The following is a 22274-nucleotide window of genomic DNA, read 5'->3' on the forward strand; positions in this document are numbered from 1 at the left end:
GCAACACTTTAAACAGATTTCGCTGTTTGGTTTTGCTTCTCACATGCATTTCATTCTGTACTGACTGCAGTATACTTTATTCAGGGGTTATTACTACTTTATTGGTGGATTCATGACACTTTCTCACACTCTCTCACTTGTTTTCATTTTACTATTCAGGATGGTACTTACTTCTAGGCTTTATTGACATGTTTTACCTGTAGTTATTACAATCCTTTCCAGCAGTCTCACTTATGTCATGTTTCAGTATTTCAACAGGGGTATATTTCACACATGTGATTTGCTCATCTTCTGTAGCTGTACTTTTCAGCCTGCTGCAGGTTGTGTACTATTATATTACAGGTGGGGCATCTTTATTTCAGACTTTATTTCAGACATTTTAATTTTTCTGTTTGGATTACAGACTGTAACACACTTTTGTAATCAAGCAATACTTACAAACACTCTTACACTTGTTACTTGCACATTCTATTACTTAGTGACTACACTGCACTCTTTTGCTAACTGTCATACCTTTATATTTCTTTACAGTTACTGGGAGAGGATTACTGACCTGCCTGGTGGTGCAACCGCACCAGCCTATCGCCATAGGCTCTGCGGTTTGCAGAACGGACACCTCTTGTTCCAAAGACATGCATCTGGAGCATTTCTCCCCGGGCCTCCGCTGAAAACAGGCTCTGTGGAACCTAGTCGGACTTTCCCGGTCAACAAATGTTAAATAAATAAATAAAAATAAATAAAAATAAACCTGCAGCTGTAATATAAATGAAGTAATATTGGAATACACATCTCCATAATATCAGCTAGTTTAATTTCTTACATACATAATTACATGTAACTTACTCAGTAGTGGGGCGTTGGGCATTTGCCAGGCCTCCTGGATCCAAAGGTTCAATTGGTCCTGCTTGCGTCTCTTCAGGTCCGCATGGTGATGACGAACTTGCTCACCAGTCCTTGGAATCCCTGTGGCACTGGTGAGATCATGAGCCAACCGGTTCCACGCCTCAGCCCTATATGCTCCCCAAAGGACCTGGCCCTGCATGAGTTGGGCCTCATGATTGTGGACTAGGAGCCAGACCATGTATCTGGACTCCTCATTGCCCCACCTCTGTGCTCGAAAGCAACTACCCTCACCTACTCCTGTCATTCTGGCTGCAAGTCAGTTCTACAATCGTTTATGCTGTGTATTCCCACCTATGGGGCTTAGATAGGCCGTTTTTCCCGCACATATCTGTGATTGGCCATTTTGGAATTGTATCAACTTCACAAAACCTGCTTTGTCATGCTCCACTTTGTATTCATTCCTATATATTTGCTATTACTGCATTGATAGGTACTGCTGTTATGGCTTAGTGGTTCAGTACCTTGGTGTATAGTATCCTCGGTTCGAACCTGGTCACTGCTTTTTATGACTGTCTAGACAGGCCGAGGGGTGTGTCTGTGTAAAGGCAGTTTTGATACGGCTTGCTCAATGTTGCCCGTCGGTTAGCTTGTTGGAGTGGTGCGCAGCTCCACGCAAATGGGGTACGCTGGTTTATGCCTCATTTGGCTGTCAGCATGCATATTATGCTCAGCTCAGCTAGGGGCACACAGTTTCAGCGTGTTAAACCACTGCTCACCTACGGGCACTCATTTTGCACCTGTTAAACCACTGCTCACCTACGGGCAGATGCACTCACCTTGTTAAACTGTAGCTCAGCTATAGGCACATCTGGCATCTTTTATTATTTTGTTATCTCACATTTCTTCAAAATAAATGGACTATTTCATTACATTATACATGAACTATGATTTTATATGTGTACATGTTTGTCAGGGACTTATTTCATGCTTATTTTACTAGAAATAAAAATTGGTGTTGTGGGGGCTCGAACCATAAATGCCTGCTCTTCAGCCGACGTCTCTACCACTACACTATTGTTTCTTGGTTTACTTTGCTTATTTGGTTCTTATATCCTTTTCCACTGACTGCTAACTGTAGCTAAGCTATGGGCACGCATGCGCAAACGAGCGCACTCACGGGCAAACATCTTTACGATTAAAAAAAATATATAACATGTTCATTTATATATTTTATGTTCATAGTCTGTGGGGGCATGTGTTGTGTTGTGTTTATTCACATTTCCATGGCCTCTGTCGTGGGTGTTTACTTTGGGCAATTTTACTCTTCTGGGGGCGTGTCCGCTTGCAGGGCTTGGCCTACGGACACGCCCCCTACTGTCTTCCACGGACCGTGTTAGCCTTAGGTGTGATTCAGCATGCTCTCATGAATATGCAGAGCATGCTGACATCACTCCGTTTAACTGCAGCCTCCGTGTAAGAGTTATAACTCTTACACAGAGGCTTCGTGAATCCTGCCCAATAACTGAAGGGAAACTTCCTTTCCCCATGAATTATTAGTTTACATTCCCAGTGTCTCTCAGTCAGTTAGCATGTTAATCAACAAAAGACTGTAGAACCAAAAAGACTAAGACAGACTGGAGAACCACAAAAATTGAAAACGGAACTGCAAGCAAAACAAACCAAGTACAGACTGCCAAATAATGTAGAAAGTAAAAAGTCTGATTTAATAAACTTAAGCGCTTTCGGAAGGTCCCGTGCCCTTCCTTCCTCAGAAGTAACAGACAAACAAATAAAAAAAAATAAATAAAATCAACAAAAGACTGCCACCTCAGTTTTTTTTTCCTGTTCAGTGGCAATGTGGAAAATCATGTATTAATTAAGGAAAAAAAAAAGAAAAACAAAACAAAGGAGTACAGTTAGAGAACCTAGAATGTGGCAAGAAAGGAGTAACACATGCTTGACATAAGTATAGGAAAGAAATATGTGAGCTGCAGAGGACGTGGAACATCTCTCTCTTTGGCTGAGAGAGAGATGGCAAAAATGTAAAATCTGTAGGAGAATGGAGCAGCATCATAGTATAATAAGGGAGCTAAAGATGCTAGGTCACTGATTAGCTAAGCATGAAAGGGTAGACCAGAACTAGAGAGGAAGAAGTAACAAGATATCAGAAGACAAGATGGGATGGGAATAGATAGGGAGAGATAAAGGCAGTGGATAAGAGAACATGGCTATAAGTTGTCAAAGCAGTACAGATAAGTGTGGTGGCACAGACTAAGGTGAAGCAGCAAAGTGGGAGATGCAACCATGAATGGGGGGATAAAAAGAATGAAGCCAGCATAGAATGACAGTAGAAAAGTAATGGGCACAGAAGCAGATATTGCTAGGGAGATAGGGTAAGAAGTTACGTTTGGTACCCAAGCAGTTAAGGCAATGGAAGAGGGGGAGAGTTCATGGACTGATGTTGCGATATAGTGCATCATTAACCAGATGGAAGTAAGGTTGGTGAAAGATGCAAGGAATCAATAATGGAGGTGAGTACAAAGAGCAAAGTAAAACATAATGGCTATATGACTCTACTAGGGAAATGTTTGTCAACTTACAAAGTCTAGGGCAGATGGATAGCAAGAGCTGTTCAAGGTTTTGGATCATGAGTAGTTTAGTCAACTGAAGCATGATGGGGTCCTAAACTATGCAGAAGATGCCAAGGATGTCCAGGTTAAGTTGCCATTAGCCAGCAGTGGTCATACTACTGTGTGGCTTAGAACAGGTGGGAAAGATAAAAATAAAAAGATAAAGACAATGATACCAGATTTTAGAAGTATAGCTTATGCTATGTTGGGAGAAGTGACCAGTGCTGGGTTAGATGACTGGGACCAAATTGAGAATGTAATCAAGCTATATAAATTGGTATGAGACTGAGTTCTCAGCAACAGAGCTATTAATGAGTGTTTGACAAATAGGCATACAATGTAAAAAAAAGAGGGTAGTCAATGTGGCTACATAGGAACAGGGCCCAAAATGGCGCCCTGGGCAAAGTAGTGCTCCGGCACCCCTTAAGCTCCACCTATACCACAGTCATGAAACACCCCTATTTCAGCCATATTCACTGGGTCATTCCCTAAGAAAGCCACTCTAGTCATTTCCTTAAATTATTTAAATGCATAGGAAGAAAAAGATACCTTGTAATGTAGTTAAACTGCAACTACCTTTGCATATGTATTTTCTACTTGAAATTCCAGAGCCAGATCATGATCAAATAGGGTTCTAGGAAGGGTAATAGACCGCCACCCCAGAGCAGCCCCTCCTGCAGCAGCCCCCCCCCCCCAGCCATTCCAGTGTTACATTATTTGGTTATCTCACCAGTTACCACAAGTATGTTTCTATTATTTGCTTCTACAATGATTACAGATATTAAAATAAAGTAGCACAAACACAGATAGCCATTTGCTAAACAAACAATACAGTCTCACAATGAAAACAGACAGCATGAGCAGTAAACTTGTCTGCCCTTGAAACTCATTCATTGAAATGGCAAAACTTAACATTCATTGAAAGCATGAAAACCCACAATCATAGAACTGCATCTGGTTGGTGGAGAATTAATTTTACCTTTGGGCTGTTTTCAAAACAGACTGCTTGCACATATTTTTTTAGGGCCATGCACACCATGTATTTATTCATTAATTCACTTTCCTGATTGTATCGAATTATATTCCTTGTATAATACAGAACCACTTGTTATAATATGTTTTAAATTTGTAGTTTTAAACATTCTTTTAATAAGCAATGAAACAAAATTTATGAACCAAACACTATGCATTTCAGAAAATTTCAACCATAAAGGGCCACTCAAGACTTCAGCCATTACAATCCACCAATATTACTCCACACGCACAATCTCTGCACAAGTAAAATCATCTGAATTCCACATTAAAGAAATCTGTAACTAATGAAGAGGTTGCTACTGGCAAACAACTTAACTTTACATATCAATGTTATCTACAAATTCAGTGCCTGCTGCCCTTGAAAAATTAATTGCCTATATTACATTAAAAAATTGGTAAGTTAGAAATATTGCAATAGGAAATTAACAAGTTCACAGTCACTAGGTATCTCATACAAAAGACCATATTCAGGAGTGTAGAACCCCTATACCCCTTATAATGCACCAAACAATCAACAATCATATAGGCACTACATAGCATCAGTCCATCTACATGGTGTGGGAGTGGAATCCACAGCCTTCTGCACCAAAGGCAATTATGCTACTAACACTGCTTTCACATTCTACAACAGTGTGCCATTTGATAAACAAAAAACAGCTAGTTGCACACTGAAAACATTTACACTTGCTACAGTGTGCTAAATTTGTAGTTCTGAACATTTTTCCAGTAAGCAATGAAACAAAATGTATGACCCAATAATGACAAGCTTGCCCATTTCAGAACATTTTAACCATAAAAGTCCCCTCAAACAGTATCAGTCAATAAGCACAATCTCTGCAGAAGTAAACATCATCTGAATAATTCTACATTAAAGAGATTTTTAACTAATGAAGATGCTATTACTGGCAAAGAACTTTACATTCCACTGTTCCATCTACAAATTCAGTGCTTGCTGCCCTTGAGGAATTAATTGCCAACGTTGCATTAAAGAAAAAAATGGTACACTGATAATATTGCAATAGAGAATGACTGGGAAACAGACAAGTTCATAGTTACTAGGCATATTAAACAAAGGACGGCACACTAAGGAATGCAGAACCCGTATCCCCTCTTAAAATGCAACAACTAAATCGGCAACTAGGACATTACATACCATGCCTCCATAACTCTCAACCTCTTAGTATAACAAATCTGAATGAAGCCTAAAAAACAGGGGGGGGTCAAAGGCCCCCAAACAGGGTCAGATTATAAATATGGCTCTTATAGACTTAGAAAGTTGCTAGAATAACAGCATTTGTCTTAGCATGCATTTTCTGAAGGAAATGAAGGCTGAAAATCAAATGCATTATTGACTGACATTTCACCTCAGTGATCTATCAGATCAAATATTTTAGATGGACAAGACAAAAAATGTAAGGCAAAATCTGGGAACTATACAACATCTATGTCTCAGCGCTCTATCAATGGATACATGGGCTTTGGGGAGAGGGAAACTGACCAGGGGTGTTAGCTGTAAGAAAAAAGTGATAGCTGTGGGGAGGGGTAAAGTGTGTGTATGTGTGTGTGTGTGTGTGTGGGGGGGGCAAATAATAGGTTGACAGCTCTGATCTTCAGTAATACAGTGCCCCACTCACTGTAAGATTCATCAAAAAAGGAAATCTTAAATCATAGCCAGTTTTTCACCTGCAGCAATCCATGAAGAAAGACTGTAATGTTTACTCTTAAGAGAAATTAACAAAATGCTGCCATACATTTCTGCTACCTGCATGGAGTTTATATGCCTCTCCTCCCACCTAACATATAAAACATGTTGAAATTTCTCCATACCTCTCAACCAGCTTCCAATATCAGATCCAAAAGATGCAGGTCTCGGTAAGCAAGAGTGATCTCCACATTTCCAAACGCCCGGTGGTGCTCAGTAACAAAGGTTAAGGAAGTAGAGAACCTAACTGAAAACAGTTGCATTGTTACATTTCCATGATTATGCAAGGAATGTCATTAAAGTCTTTTAACTGATTATTGGAATTAGTGTGCTTTGTTGTGTAAGTGGATTGTGCCAGTATTTGGACAGCACTCTGTAGAATATAGAGTGGCAATATTGGTTTATTAAACAAAAGGACTTTACCAAATGCTGTAAGTTTGATTAGATGAAGAAGGTGTGTTCCATTGCATTAAGAACTGTAAGGTGGGATACCAATGAAGTTTGCAGATATTATAGGCTGTTTGAGGTTTGAAATTGTGGTGATGTGTCAAATGACTGTTCGCCATGATAGCTTCCAAAAGGGGATACTGCCAGGTGAATAGGAAGATTATTTCCAAATCTGGAAATCTAGTCCTATAGCTGTTCTAATTTTGAGACTAAGGTCTCTGGGAAATTTGTTAAAATGCTAGTAAATAGGTTTTGGCTGTAATGACTAACCAGTGGCCGTTGAGGAAGGGTTTCACATGATGCAACATTTCCAGCTTTTGATTTTTGTTGAGGGCTAAGCAATGACCAGGAAAAGCCGAAACAACAACAACTTGTAAAAGTGCCAGCAGCTTCTGGGGTGGGGACTAAAATGCACAGTGAGAGAGAATAGCTGCTATTTCCAAACACACAAATTCAGAAACACACACACACACACACACACACACACACACACACACACACACACACACACACACACACACACACACACAAAATCTTTCACTCGCACACAGAAGCCCAGTGTAAACTATACAGACACACACATACACTTACCTTCTTTTTAATCTAATTGCCACATGCGTACACATGGAGTTAACTCTTCTGCTTGTTTAATTTCCGCTTGTTTACATCTACATCTGCATACGTGGATGTGACACATGCATGTTCCTCCTTAAAGGAGAAGACTCCACTACCATGGAGTGTAGTTTTTTTTTTTTTTTTGTTAATTCTTAAAGTCCTTGCCAAACTGCAGCTGGTATAAAAGTGGGAGGGGCGCTCACTTCCCCTATGATTCCAGCGCCCATGGCTTATTTATTTTAATTAATTTACTTTCTTATTATGCGTTCGCATACTAAGAACAGTAAATTCATTAAAATAAATAAGCACAAATTGCGCTCTTTACAAGGCGGTCCTGTACAGCGCCCTAGGCGGTTGTCTAGTTCGCCTATGCCTAAGGCCGGCCATGCATAGGGACATGAGGCTAGAAATGATGGCAAAAGATAGAGCATACAACAGAAAAGAAGGCTAGGAAGAGGCATAATACAAGGAGGCTAGCAAAAAAAAAATCAAAGGTGGCAAGGGAAACAATGAGTTAGGGAAGCTTGCACAACGGATCAGGATTAGAAGCAAGGCCTTATTATGCAAACATCAGAAAGAAAGAAAGAAAGAAAGAAGGGCCAGGCTTGGCCAGACTGAGCATAGATGAGAGATAGATCACAGAAAACTAGGAAAGCACACAGGTACTAAATGGTGTCTGTTCTTCAGGCTTTACAAAAGAAAGCAGAGGTGGGAGGGTGGCCTAATGGTTAAGGTGTTTGCCTTACAAACACAAGGTGCAGGGTTCAAGTCTCACAAGGGATAATTGGCTAGGCTGAAAATGGCTCACAAGGGCAGTTAGCCTAGTACTAACCTATGAACCTATGGCACCAGGCAAGGACAGACACAGAGTAAAAAGGAGAGAGCAGTGGCAGATACCAGACATGACAACAACAGAGGTTCAGAGGGCACTGGTATCTCTTAGGAAGGATAAAATAAAAGGAACAGCTGGGCTGTCTCACAGAGCCCTCAGAAATATAAGCAGGTCCCCAAGGTAAATATTTAATTGATCAGTGATCATACAGAATTAGCAGAGGACTAGAGAACAGTGACTGGGGTACATGTGTACCAGAAAGAATCAAAGGAAATACAAATATGTTAACTTAAAACAATGGCAAAGAAAGTAATGAGAAAACTCTGGGTGGAAAACTGGTGGCATGTCTACAAGATAATCATTTTCAGGGTGTCAATCAACATGGGGTCATGGCCAGAAGGAGGAATATATATCAAACCTAATCCAGTTGTATGACTAGGTTAAAGTAAAATTTCTATGAGGGTCAGCAATAGTTGTAGTCAACCTGGACTTCAGCAAATTTGTTCTCTATTTCCCACTCAGGAAGCCAACAGGAAAACTATAGGGGCTTGGATAGAGCAAAGATCAAGGAAAGGGACTGCTGCATGGCTGAATGATAGGATGCAGAGGATTGTTGTGCAATGGACAATATCAGGAAATAGGAAAATTAAAATGCAACACTGAATGTGTTTGTACTGGATAGAATACTGTCCAGTGTGTTTGCCTCAAACAGATCTGAGGGAATACAGAACAGGTCAACCTTTCTGCTGATAACACAAATATAGGAGTAGCAGTTGAAAATGTGGTGGGGGACAGGAGTCGAGTTAAGAATTTAAAAAGGATGAACAACTGGGACTGAAGGTGGCAGTCAAGGTACAGTGCAAACTAGTGAAAAGTACTGCACTTTGGTCACAAGAAACGTCATGTGAAGGATGAGCTAGGAATGGAAATGATGGTGATCATCATCATCATCAAACATCAACCCCATTTTTCCCATTTTCCTACAGGCAGCCATGGTGTTACATCAACTGTCACCATCTTTCTCTATTCAGTGCTGCTATTCTACCATCTTTGACAGTCATGCCTTACCAACACAGGTCTTTCACACTATCAGTCCATCTCTTTGGTGGATGTCCTCATTCCCTCTTGCCTTTTTTCAGTCTATTCCATTTCTTCTACTCCAGATGGTCTTATGCTTTCCTGTGGGTCTATATCACCACACCAAAACTACAATTAACTGACTACATAAACACTGACACAAAAACAGTGACATACTAAAATTACAAATGGCCACTTCCATGATTTTTTCCAAGGGAAAAAAATTGCTCGGCCGACCAACAACAAAACAAACTCTCAGTCGTTAATCAAGTGGGGGACTTTGCCCCCCACACCCCCTGATGAGGGGGGCTGTGCCCTACACACATACCCTAACTAAATACATCAACTCCAAGATCACTCTACAGTGGAGTAAAGGGCAAATTCCCAATAAGGGATAAACGATTTTTTTCCCTGAGAAAAAAATCGCAGAAGTTGCCGTTCAAAGTTTTGGTATGTCAGTCTTTTAGTGTCAATGTTTATGTAGTCGGGTAATTGTAGTTTCTGTGTGGTGATATGGATCCCCTTCCTGCATGTGCCCAACCCACACCTCTCAACTTGCAAACACTGAAAATAGGAACAGAAGACCTTGAAAAAGAAGAACAATAAGCTAAAAATCTTTACATCTAATTAGCACAAAATATAATACAAAATAGCACACAACACATCTGGTAGAAATGTGGGATACTACTCAGAAATACATGGTTAAAATCAGAATAACAAAAAATTATAAAGAAATACAAGTGCATTATCAAAGAGACAATGTAAAATCTGCAAAATTTAACGAACTGTTTTACAAAATTCTACTGCACAAGGTAATTAATGTTTGCTTCAGAAAAAAAGGATGCAAGATGTGTGTCCACTTTCTTTAAATGATTTTTGCCACAAGTATGTTGGTCAATAGTGTTGTTTGTGTGTGTGCGTGTGTGCGTGTATGTGTGTGTGTGTGTGTGTGTGTGTGTGTGTGTGTGTGTGTGTGTGTGTGTGTGTGTGTGTGTGTGTGCATGCGTATGTGTGTGTATACTAAAATGCTTCAAAAATCGCATAGTATGGGGAAATCCAGAAAATTGTGTAAAGGGGTAAATGAGGCTGGAAAATAGGAACATACGTCCAAAAGCAAGGGCACCCCAAATCAGGCCTAAAAATATGTTATTTATTTATTTATTTATTTAAATTTGTTGACCGGGAGTGTCCGACTGGACGTAGGTCCATTTTCAGTGGAGGCCCGGGGAGAAAAGCTCCACAGTTAAAATAAACAGACAGTATATACATTGGATTACATAGTGAATAACAATTTACATAGCAATTACAACATATTTACAGATGAAGAACATAGTACATCAGTAGACAACTAGAATCTTTATCTGTGAACTGCATACCAGACGTTAACAAATGTTACAAGAAGAAGTTTGTGCTGTATAATAAATACTGGCTTATGAGCATCTGAGCTTGCTATAATCAAGGTAGTTAGTGGAGTGGAAAGAAAGGTAGTGGTTGGATGGGGTGGATGATATTAGAGTGGGAGTTGCAAGGGCATAGCCAGCATGTTTTTAGTTGCGCTTTTAGTAAAGTTTTGAAGTGGGTGCATGATGGTATGGAGGTAATTGTGGGTGGGAGTGAGTTCCATAATTTGGCTATGGCGCAAGAGAATAGTGCTTTACCAGCAGAGTTATTGGCTTTAGTGATCTGCAAGTGATTTTTGCTGCTGGATCTTAGTGGTCTGGTGGTGCGATAGGGTTGGAGTAGATTCTGGCGGGATGGGACATTTAGTGGATGGTTTACTAGTTTGTGGGGGAGTGAGAGTTGATACCACTGGAGGAGGTGAGGGAGTTCAAGCCAGCCCAGTTCAGCAAGTGAGAGACAGTGGTAACTACGGTAGGATGCCCTTGTGATGAATTTGGCGATTTTGTTGTAGCAGGTCTCTAGCTTGTTTAGATCACATTGCCTTAGGTTGGTATATATTGGTGAGGCATAAAGTAGGGTGGAGATAAGGTGGGAATTTGCTATTGAAATCTTTGCTGCTTTGGTAAGAAATTGCTTATTTCTGTATAATGCTCCTAGTTTTTTGAGGACTTTTTTTATAGTCATGGATATGTGAATGTCAAATTTTAGTTTATTGTCTATTTCCACTCCTAGCAATTTGGTGTGTTCAGTTGGGTATATAGTGGTGTTGTCTTTTGCCGTGATGTTAAAGTGAGAGTTGTTTTGAGTAAGTTTGGTGGGTTGGAAGATGAGTAGTTTAGTTTTGTTTGGGTTGAGTATTAATCGGGCATCGGATAACCATGTTTCAACAGAGGAAAAGGCTTCCTGTGTGACTTTTTGCAGTTTTGGTAGGGACTGGGCTGAGCAGATGATGGTTGAGTCATCTGCGTATTGTATGAGTGTGCCATATTTGGTGGCAGAGGCTAGATTATTGGTGTAAACAGAGAAGAGTAGGGGTCCAAGGATGGATCCTTGGGGAACCCCTACGGAGACAGGTAGTTGGGGAGATATGTCATTCTGCCATACAACGGATTGTTGGCGGTCAGACAGGTAACTCTGAAACCAGTTGGTGACCGATTGTGAGAAGGATAGGTTATTGAGGACAGAGATAAGTTGTTTGTGTGGGAGCATGTCAATATGAATATTCTTACAAAATAGGGACAGTGGACAGTGGAAAAGTGTAACCTGAATAACTGTGAACTGTTGTCCTTTACCATCTCTGCAATTGGAGCTACTTGGGGTTCATCTCTGATGTCTTCTTTTCTTCATCTGTCCCACCCACAGTGTGCATCCTAGTATCCATCTCAGGCACTTCATCTCCATAACCTCTGCCTTCCTCAGCTGCTCTGCCTTAACTGCCCAGGTTTCTGTAACATATAGACACACCACTGTTTTGTGCACCTTGCTTTTTAGTGTTTTTGGCATGCTTCTGTCATACACATCTCCTGACACTCGGAGCCAATTTTCTGCAGCCCTCTTATTCTTGGTTTTGTCTCCTCATTCAGACTTCCCTTCTTGTCATTTATTGCCATTATAACTGTCTTATCTGTACTCGATTTCATCTAGTGTGAATTAACTGTTGCATTCCATTCCATTCCCCTATCCTTTAGTGAAGTTCTTATTCAGAGTCTGCCTGTAATGCCACATTGTATTTATACAGCAACTTTGTTGATATGTCCCCTGCAACCTTTTTGCTAATGTAGTCCATTACCAGTAGGAACAGCAGCGGGTTCAAAGATAAACCCTGATGCACACCCCTTTCTACTGGGAACCCATTTGTGAGTCTGACCACTGTTAGTATTTATGTCATTGTGTCCCTACACATAGCCTGCGCTAATTCTACCAATGTTTCTGGGACTTCCAACCACCCCCAAGACTGCCCAAATCAGCTTTCTTGGGATCTTGTCATATGCTTTCTCAATATCTAGGCATGCCCAATTGCACTCTTTCCTCATCTCTAGCTTCTTCTCAACTATCTGTCTCACTGCAAACATTGATTTATTTGTGCTGCGTCCTGATCTGAATCCAAATTGCTTTTCTCCTGTCTGACTTTCTGCTATGATATGTATTCATTTATCAATCATCCTCTCCAGAACTATCATGCAATGTGACAGGAGTTTGATACTGCTATACTGCCCACAGTTGTGGATGTCCCCTTTGTTCTTGTACACATGCACTAGTATGCTTATTCTCCAGTCATATGGGATACAACTCTCTTTCTATACTGCTATGAGTACCCTCAGATGCCATTTTCCCCATCTCACCCAGCATCTTGTTCATATTTACTGTGACCTCATCTGAACCTATTGCTTTCCATGACGTCATTTTCCTTGTTGCAGTTAGTTCTTTTAGGGTGGGTTCTCCTAATACTTTCATCAAAGGCTGTATCTGGGACAGTACATCTGCTGTGACATTTTCTTCATTCAAAAGCTGTTGGAAGAGCTCCTGCCATCTACCTCTGATGTCTTGAGGACTGGTGAGCAGGTTGTTGCTGGCATTCCTTATGAAGGGTGTCTGATGACTATCGTCTTTATCTTTCAGTCTTTGCCTTGCAATCTTATAGAGTTTCCTTGTGCCATCTATTGAGACACTCTCCAGAAATTGGTGGAGTGCTTTTGATGCCTTACTTTTCACTATCGCAACTGCTCTTTGAGGCTCTTTGTTAGCCAGCCTATATTTCTTTTATCCTGGTGCACCTTTTGTGTCTCTGACTTTTTCCTTCACTCACTGTTTCTTTGATGAGTTCCTAGATTTCTGCATCCCACCATCACCTTTCATTATGTACCTTATTTCTCTATGTGGCTCACTTGCAGTCCTCACACATGCTGTTTCAGTGTTGCCATTCTTCTTAAACTCCATTGTCTCTTTGTCCAGAGGTGCTAGGGGCCCTGAGCATTTCCTTGAATGCTTGAGCTTTTAGTTCAGTCTACTTCCAGATGTTCAACCTAGACTCTGTTGACCATAGAGCCTTCTCTGGGAATTTCTTGCAACCGATTGTGGCAACCATTGGTGTATGCTGTCTGCAGACTGTTTTACTGGGGATGACTTTGCAGTCACTGATTTTACCTTTTCTTTACAGGAAAGAGGTCTACCTGAATTGCATGTTGGCCACTCTTGCATGTGATCTTGTGACTGTCACTCTTGCCGAACCATTGGCTGGTCTCCAGCAAGCCATTTGCCAAACAGAACTCTTGAATAGACACTTCTTCTTTAGTCCTGCTACCCCACCGATGTGGCTCCAATCAGTCCACATATCATGTTCCGTCTGTCCTAATATGTGCGTTCAGGTCATCCATTATCAACACCAACTCATGTTGTACTGTTTTATCCATTAGTTCCCAGAACTGCTGCCTGAATCCACTCCTTTACTGACTGCCACACCCTTGCTGTGGAGAATAGGTTCAGCTTATGAATACTGCTGTTTCCTTTCACTTGAGTCTAATTGCCATGAGTCTGTGACTAATTCTGATAAATATCCTCACTGTCATCTGAAGCCACTCCCTCACCATTTCTTATGTCTTCTGGATCCTAAGCAAGTGGTTTTGCTGCACTGCCCTTTTCACTTGTCTCCTGGACACAGAGGATGTCAGGCCTCCTTCATACCATCATGTCATCTACTTCCAAGCTCTATACTGTCAGAAAATTGATATTGAGTGTAGAAAACCTTAGCGCATGTTTGGCAGATTGATTCATTTTACAACCAGCTTTCTTTCAAAAGAGCTATCACAGGTAGCCGAAGCTGGGCAGCTGAAAACCAGGCAGCAGGGTATATTTTGTCACTGTAAAAGATTAATGTACTAAGTACACATTTTTTCATGAAGGGCATCGAAATACCACCACATAATCTATCATGCTACCCTTATTCTATTCACTGATTAGTAAGAACACTTAAATTTCACTAAACAAAATCAATTACATTTAAATCAATAAAATGAATGACTATGTAATAACATGACTGGAATTTGCAGTTTAGACACCGTTGTCCCAGTTATTATGTTGGGCTAGGAATCTGTGGTGTTCTAGTCCGGGAGGAGATCCAAATGTTTATTTACTGGTCTGGATGTGTCTGTGTACACCATAATGTTCAGTGTAGCAGCCAAAAAAACCCTTTCCTAACACTTTTAACTCACTGGGTGGTCACTGAATGGCCTGACCTTTTCACCTCCCCCCTTTCCTGGAGAAGTCTAAGTTTCAGGAATGTGAGAGCAAGCTGTGAATAATGCTGCACTCGGGCAGTGGTCAGGCTTTGCTGTGAGTATACCTTTCTACTTGAAATCATCAAAAATCTGGACAAAGGCTCATGAAAAGTAGGCACAACTGGCCAAACATCTGGATTCTGATTAACATAAAGTTTCCATGCATAATTATGTAACCCTGCCCACTCCAATGGAATTGTGGAATAATAGCATTCAAACATAAATTGAAAAACAGGCAAATATTAAATAATGCAAAATATAATCGGAACAATAGTATTTTGGCATGGAACCCTTTCCCCAGATGGTGTGGTGGTGCAGCAGCAGCTTTGTACCACCTCACAGCAAGAGGTTCTCCGGTTCAATTCACAGCTGGGGTGCCTTCTGTGTGGAGTCTGCATGTTCTTCCTGCATTCATGTGCGGACTCTGGTTTCCTCCCATGTTACAAAGACATGGGTCTAGAGTGTTTCTTCCTGGGGCTCTGATGAAAATTGGCTTTGTTCCAAGTTGGACTTTCCCATTTAACAAATGTTAAATGAATTAACACTTGAACTTATATGAAACTTTGAATGTCTATAAAACTAAAATGGAATTTTCTGTTATAAAAATAAAATTAACTGCTACACTTATAAAATTAAAATAAATATAATTTGTGTAACAAAATTCAAATGAATTCTAACAACTACACTTCAATATATACATAGGCAGTGTCTCATACTTCAGGATAAAGAGTTTTTTTTTTCATCTTCTAGCAGTGATAATACACGACTAATCGCTGTTATGTGGAAAGTGCATTTTCCTCTGCCTATTCTTTTGACTGCACACATGTACTACTCATACCTAGTTCAAATGACTGTGGGAGCTATGCTTCTTTACTTCCTATGAGCTATGCTTCCTTACTTCCTATCAACATAGCTGGTTTAAGGCATCTCTTTATTAAATGCAGTGTTTATGAGAACTTTTTTTCATACACACGCATACACACACAAACATTGTCAAAATATTCTTGCTGTCATCGTCAGATTTAAAACCATACAAGCCGCCAACACTGTAGCAGGTATGGCTCTTCTTACTCTTACTTACCTTGAAGAGAAAGTACATTTTGTCATCCTGCGACCTGCAGACATGGTGGGTGGGTGTGTAGTGTCAGTCTCAGGCTCCTAATCTGCAGAAGTTTGCTAGGCTAGCTACTGCTGCTGCTGCTGCTGGTACAGCCAACATCAGCAACAGCGTAGTGATGTGTTAGGTATATCCAAATCCCCTTTAAGATAATCCAATTGCCATTAACTTTTTATATGATCTGTTTTGCACAATACTAATTGCAGCTGTTTATTTGTTTTTTTTGTGGGGGTTCTATAAACATACAAAAGCCCTACATTCTCCTAATACATAATACATAATGGCAGCATGCAAACTCTCATCAAGATTCACTTTCATTTATTAAACAAATGAGTTGTTCAAAACAGGCGACAAGGTTCATAGTCTGAGACCATACAGTCATGCAGCCTTAACTTCCAAGCTATTCAAAGCACTGGCTTCTCAGATTAAGCCTGTTGTGGAGCTTAAGAAAGCTGACAAATTTCATCCTGAACATACTATCACTGCCCTGACTCTGGTGCTGCAGACAGACCCTTTACTTCTGCTCTGGAATGACAATTTTATCCACCCAGGAATACCCCCTAAGCTTAGTGCACAGTCATGTCTTCAAGATGTTAGTTGATCTTGGAGCACATTGCTTGTTGTTACGGCTTTAACTGTCTGATCATATGAATAAAAGGTAACATTTTTAAGTGTCTATTTTAGTGGGAGCAGTAGTTAACATGTAAAAGTTTAAATACAAGAGATTGAAGAATGAGAGCAAATCTGAAAGTGTTAGCTAAGGTCTTTCCTTCTTTCCTCAGAGCTCCAGGGTCTAGACTTTAATCCTGATCTTTAGTGGGTATCTAACTGAAAAAAGTATGTTCTCAACATATTTAAATGTACAGGGGAAATAAAACTTGCAGGCTGCCTGGTTATGCTACTCTAAAGTATCCAGATGCAGCATGCTTACCTAGGTAGTGACTGTAAAGAGTTCAAAATTTCAAGCTCATTTACCTGGTTAAGAAATTAATAAACTAAAAACTTAAGCTAAAACTGTAAGCAAGTTTGTTCTAGATAGGGTCGGGCAGTAGTGTCACTTTTTTCTGACAGCAAAGTAAACATTTGTATCTTCTCTGTAGTAGTTTGTACAAAGTTGGCAGACAGTGGATAATACCTCTTATCCTTATAGCAAAAGAATTCTGTGCAGAGTCCAACATAATGTGTGTGGGGGTAAGGGTGTAGACAAAGGACCAAATTCACGGCTAGATTTTACATATTGCTTTAAAAAAAATAGAAAGTTGTTGGAGTAACAGGTTTTGCATTGTTCCACATTTTCTTAAGGATATAACGTCCAAATGTTTACCATTATCTAGTGACATCAATCTTCAATGATTTTGCCAGAAAACTACACCTTTTAAAAGGAACAAGATGAAAATATGATGAAAACATCTAGACATTCTGCAAAATTTTGGACTGTTGAGAGTTATGTAGTGGATAAATCTGAAGAGTTATAAATGGACAACTAATTGTTCTGAGAGCTTGTTTTATTTGTAGTGGCTCATATAATTTTAGCATTACAGAACCAAAATGTTGCAAATGGAAGGCAGTGAATATAACTGAAGATTTATAAATGGATAACTAATCTACAAACGAATAAGTGTATGCATGGTAACTTAATACATCCCTGCTCCAAACAACATTTACTTATAATTTCTCCTCTCAATGTACACCACTGTTGTTTGCTGAACAAAGTACGCTGGCTGTCTTGTAACTGCATGTACTACTCTGTTGCTTTTTTAACTCAACTTTTAAAAACTTCTACTATCCTCAGTAACTAGGACTGCACACTATTATTTTCTGTCACAATGAACAAATAAAACAAGGAGACAATGTACATTCTACTCTCTCGCCAACCATTTTTTTGGGGGGTACACTCTTTGATAGTTATTACAGACCTGTACAAAACATCAAAACATATCCTGAACTATGCCCAGTTTATTGTGTCTAAGTTGTGTGCCAACTATATGATGAACTATGCTCTAATTGTATTGCATGTGTCTTAAGCATACCTTTGAACTGCTACATAACATAATATTTTTATGCTCCTGCCTGTTTCACACTTCAAAGGTTGGGCACTTTCATTGTTAAGAATGTTTTGGACAAATTCAGTAAACTAACTCTACTTTAAATATGAAGATATAATTGCACATGGTTATTTACTATAAGTACAATCAGGAGAGCAACAAAGAACACATGCAAAACTGTATTTTAAAACAGTATAAGCATTAGATTGTGAGATTGCAATAGTGTATTGATATGGCCAGGAAAGAAAAGAACATAAAGTAATATAAACCACTAGATTCAATAATAAACAATTTAATTGGTAAATCTTAAAACAAACACCAGCTATACTACCCCTCACAACCAGACCCACATACCACAACAACAACAAAACTGTGAAATGTAAAAGCAACTATAATTTTGCCAGCTACACATCAACACCACAAGGTTTCAAGAAAAGACATGTACCTCGCATAGTTTTTTCATCTTTTTCATCTTCTTTTATTTTGCTGATCAGCTCCCAGGAATTGTGGCATATTTTCCAATATTTATCTGGTGTTATTTTATAATGAATGATTGAAAAAAATTAAAATAAAATGTTTTAGACCAACCAGCTAGCCAATACCACAGAATTATACAGCAGATTTTTGCTCTTCTTCTGATACCGGCAGACACTTCCGGGATTTGCAGTGCCAAAGTTGAAGTGGAAATATTTCACAATCTAGGGTATCGGTGTTACTCTCTGACAGTGTATGTATGTATGTAAGCATATGCACATGCTTGCATGTATATCTATACCCATACCTCTTAACTGTGCAGATTTTTGACAAATAGTTTTTGTCTGTCCTTCAAAACATTTGTACTTTTCCAAGAAATTATAGAAGATTGAAATCACTAAATAGTGACATACTTTTAAGTTTCAGACTTCAACCATTCTGTGAGCTTCTAATATAAAACCGCCTGCTGCAAGTCTGTGACCAAAAAAGACTGTTTTAATTTGTAGACTTGTCTTCGAGTCTGACTCCATCCAAGTCACTCCAACAGGCAGTCAGGTACTGCCACACTGTCTCATGATGCAGGATATCCCGGCAGTGCATGATGACATCATCGCTATTGAAAAAAACGTAAATAAAACAAAAAAAAAATCAGGATTTGAAGGGGCCACTCAGAAATTCATGGCACCCTGTCATTTTATCACCCAAAATGGAAAATACCAAGAAATTTGATGCAGTTGAGAGGTATAGCTGTGAGGATACTGAGGGGATGCCACTCAGCTGAAATAGAACCGACCAAACTAGCGTGGGCTGTCTGTCACTCTGCCCAGTCCAAAGGTCTATTCAGATTACTGAGGCATCTGAAAAGTGACTATACTGGTTTATGAGTTGTGTTAGAAAATGTTGTATTTTGTTTATAATAAACTGGTCACATTGTCTTTGAAGTGTCTTTCATAGATTCATAGATTCATAGGTAGGTACTAGGCTATTAGCCCTAGGGCCTATATAAGCCTAGCCAAAAAGGTACCCTGGCTTTCGTCACCCAAGAAAATTATTTTCCAGTGCCCCTGTCGAGCAGAGCCTGAACTTCCTATTTCCCATCCAATCATCAAGATTTTTCTTGAAGAGTGCTAATGAGGAGCTCTGTTTGACATAGATAGGTTGTCTGTTCCAGAGTATGGGAAGTCTCTGGGACAAGAATCTATCCCTCCAGCATGTTCTGTTTATTGTGGTGACAAGGTTTAGGACCCTAGAGTGTGTAGCTCAGAGGGATTGGGATTTCTTTAAGTGGAGCATGTCCAACAGCTCTGGGTTTGACATAGCTTTGCATGTTATGCAGAGATCGCCTCTGAGTAGGCGATATGCGATGGAGTAAAGCTGGAGTTTTTTTGAGAAGGTCTGCATAGGGCATCTGTTTGAAGCCAGTAATCTTCTTTGTGAGGTATTTCTGTGGCCTTTCCAGTTGTTTTAGATGTCTTGTGAGGTACATACCAAAAGGGGTGTTGTACTTTATAATGGGTCTAATGAGTGATGAGTAGAGGAGAACAATTACCTCTTTTTTCTGGATGAGAAACCTTTTGTGATGAGGTGAGCCACATAGAAGGATTTCCTGACTACTGTGGCGATGTGATTATCAAAGGAAAGACTACTGTCCACCTGTGTCCCAAGGTCTCTTATCACACTTTCGGCATTAAGTAGACTACCACTTATGTGGTAGTTCATGGGTAAAGATTTTTTTACCAAAAACTCTTTTTTTTCTGTTTTGTTTTCAGTTATTATGACAAGGTAAGTGGTTACAGGGGACATTAATTCTAAATTAGATACAGAAGACTTATTGCTTACCAAGTTCAATCAAGCTTTGCCTAAAAATACTTTATTTTTCATTTTTAGTTTACAATTTTAATTTTTAATTTCTTACTGAAAATACACAGTTGACAAGTTGTTATGCTAAAAATTCCAGAATTATCAAAGAATGTACTTGCAACATATTTATTTGGTTATGATTGCTATTCAGAAAATGGGTATGATTACAAAAGAGTTGCTCTCGGTTCGCATGGCATACCCTGGTGTAAATCTGTTTTATAGCTGGGCCTTATGCCCGAGTCAGTTACATACACTGACAGCAAGTCTTTTGGAATCTGACCCCATAGTTATGATTTTCAGGGTCGCAAAATCAGGCTTGCTTGATGAGCCCTACCGGATATGACAACAAAGCACATGTAAAATCTATGATACTAAATTAACCAAATGAAAAAAAAACACTTATTAGTTGTCTGTTCCATGTAAAAATATAACATTGGCTAGAGAAAATCATCCTGCATCAGAGGTCTACATGACTCTACAAAAATATTTGATTATAATTAAGCTTTTTGCTGGTTTCAACTCACTGGCGCCCAAAATAAATGAATACAAAGCAGGGTTTCCATGATGAAGACCATGTGTTGTTAATAAGAAAAAAATAAAAAGTAGAAACAAATGATCAAGTGATATGTACCCAACAGGAAAAGGAATACAGCACACCATGGCACACAGGGGCACGTGTTCCTTCTATGAAACTGAATGCCCCAAGTGAGTGCTGCACTCCTTGGAAAAAAGAAAAAGAGTACTTTTTCAGTAAATTAAGCTGTAGCTGTCCTCAGCATGACTACACATTGCCAATATCTATAGTTATAGCTGGATATATCAAAAAGGTCACTTGGCAGCTGCCTATAGCACTGTGTTAGCTGGGGTGTCCCATCTAAGTTGTCTGCCCCATCAGTCAAACCAACATAAAAAAAAAGTTTTATGGATGCAAAATAATGGTCAGTAACAAACTTCTGTAAGTATGTATCAGTAAATGTCCTGTGTGGTGTCCTCCTCTCCGTCACCCACTGTAACTCAGTCGGCCAGCAGCAGCATATATGTGGTAGTTCCACATAAGCACATACTTCACCTTGCTAACATAACTCATAAAGTGAAGTTAATAAACAAGTATTCTCGGAAAAAGAAAAACTTTATTTGCAGTCGGTGAAGGAATCCATGTCTTCCCTGTTCAGGTGTGTATACACTTGGAAACTTTTACATAGATATTTTTTCACCCCACATAGACTAGCAATAATGTACAAGAAAGATGAAATGAAATGCTGGAGATGTGGACACCCTGATGCTGACTGGATACATATCGGTGTTAATTGCAAAATAACTTCCCCATTTTGGTTAGTCTTTAAATATCTTTGTAAAGGTCTATAGAATGATAACTGTATAATTTCTGATTCCCTTATCTTTTTTGACGTTCCTGAACTCATTCCTAAAATCCAAGCATTTTTACTATGGTCTAATCTCTCTATAGCAAGGAAATTTGTTACTAAAAATTGGAAAGCCCAATCTGCTCTTGTCTTTAAGGCTGAGTTTATTCATCTCGTGAAATACATTTGAGGAATGAGATTGCTACTATAAAAGCAAGGACTAACAACATAACTTATCATTTAATTGCTTGGACAAAATTGTCTTATCTGTTAGAGAAATATTAAATGTTCTCCTATGTATATTGCTTTTTTACTTGTTACAGACATTGCATATAGTTTATTTGTATTTTCCTGTTACTATACTATTAAGTTATTGTATCATAAAATGAATAAAAATATGTTGGGAAAAAAAAGAAATTCCATTTTTATTTAACTGTAAGGCATTACCTTTAATTGTAGAGTTTTTCCTTATTATGATCATTTTTTGTTTTCAGTTTTACAGATTTGAGGCCTTTTTCCCCTCCTCTATTTTCGCACTTCACCATTCAGTGGGAAGTGATG

This window comes from Protopterus annectens, chromosome 4.part0, assembly GCF_019279795.1.
Source record: "Protopterus annectens isolate FY-2018-M chromosome 4.part0, PAN1.0, whole genome shotgun sequence".
Taxonomy (NCBI): domain Eukaryota; kingdom Metazoa; phylum Chordata; order Ceratodontiformes; family Protopteridae; genus Protopterus; species Protopterus annectens.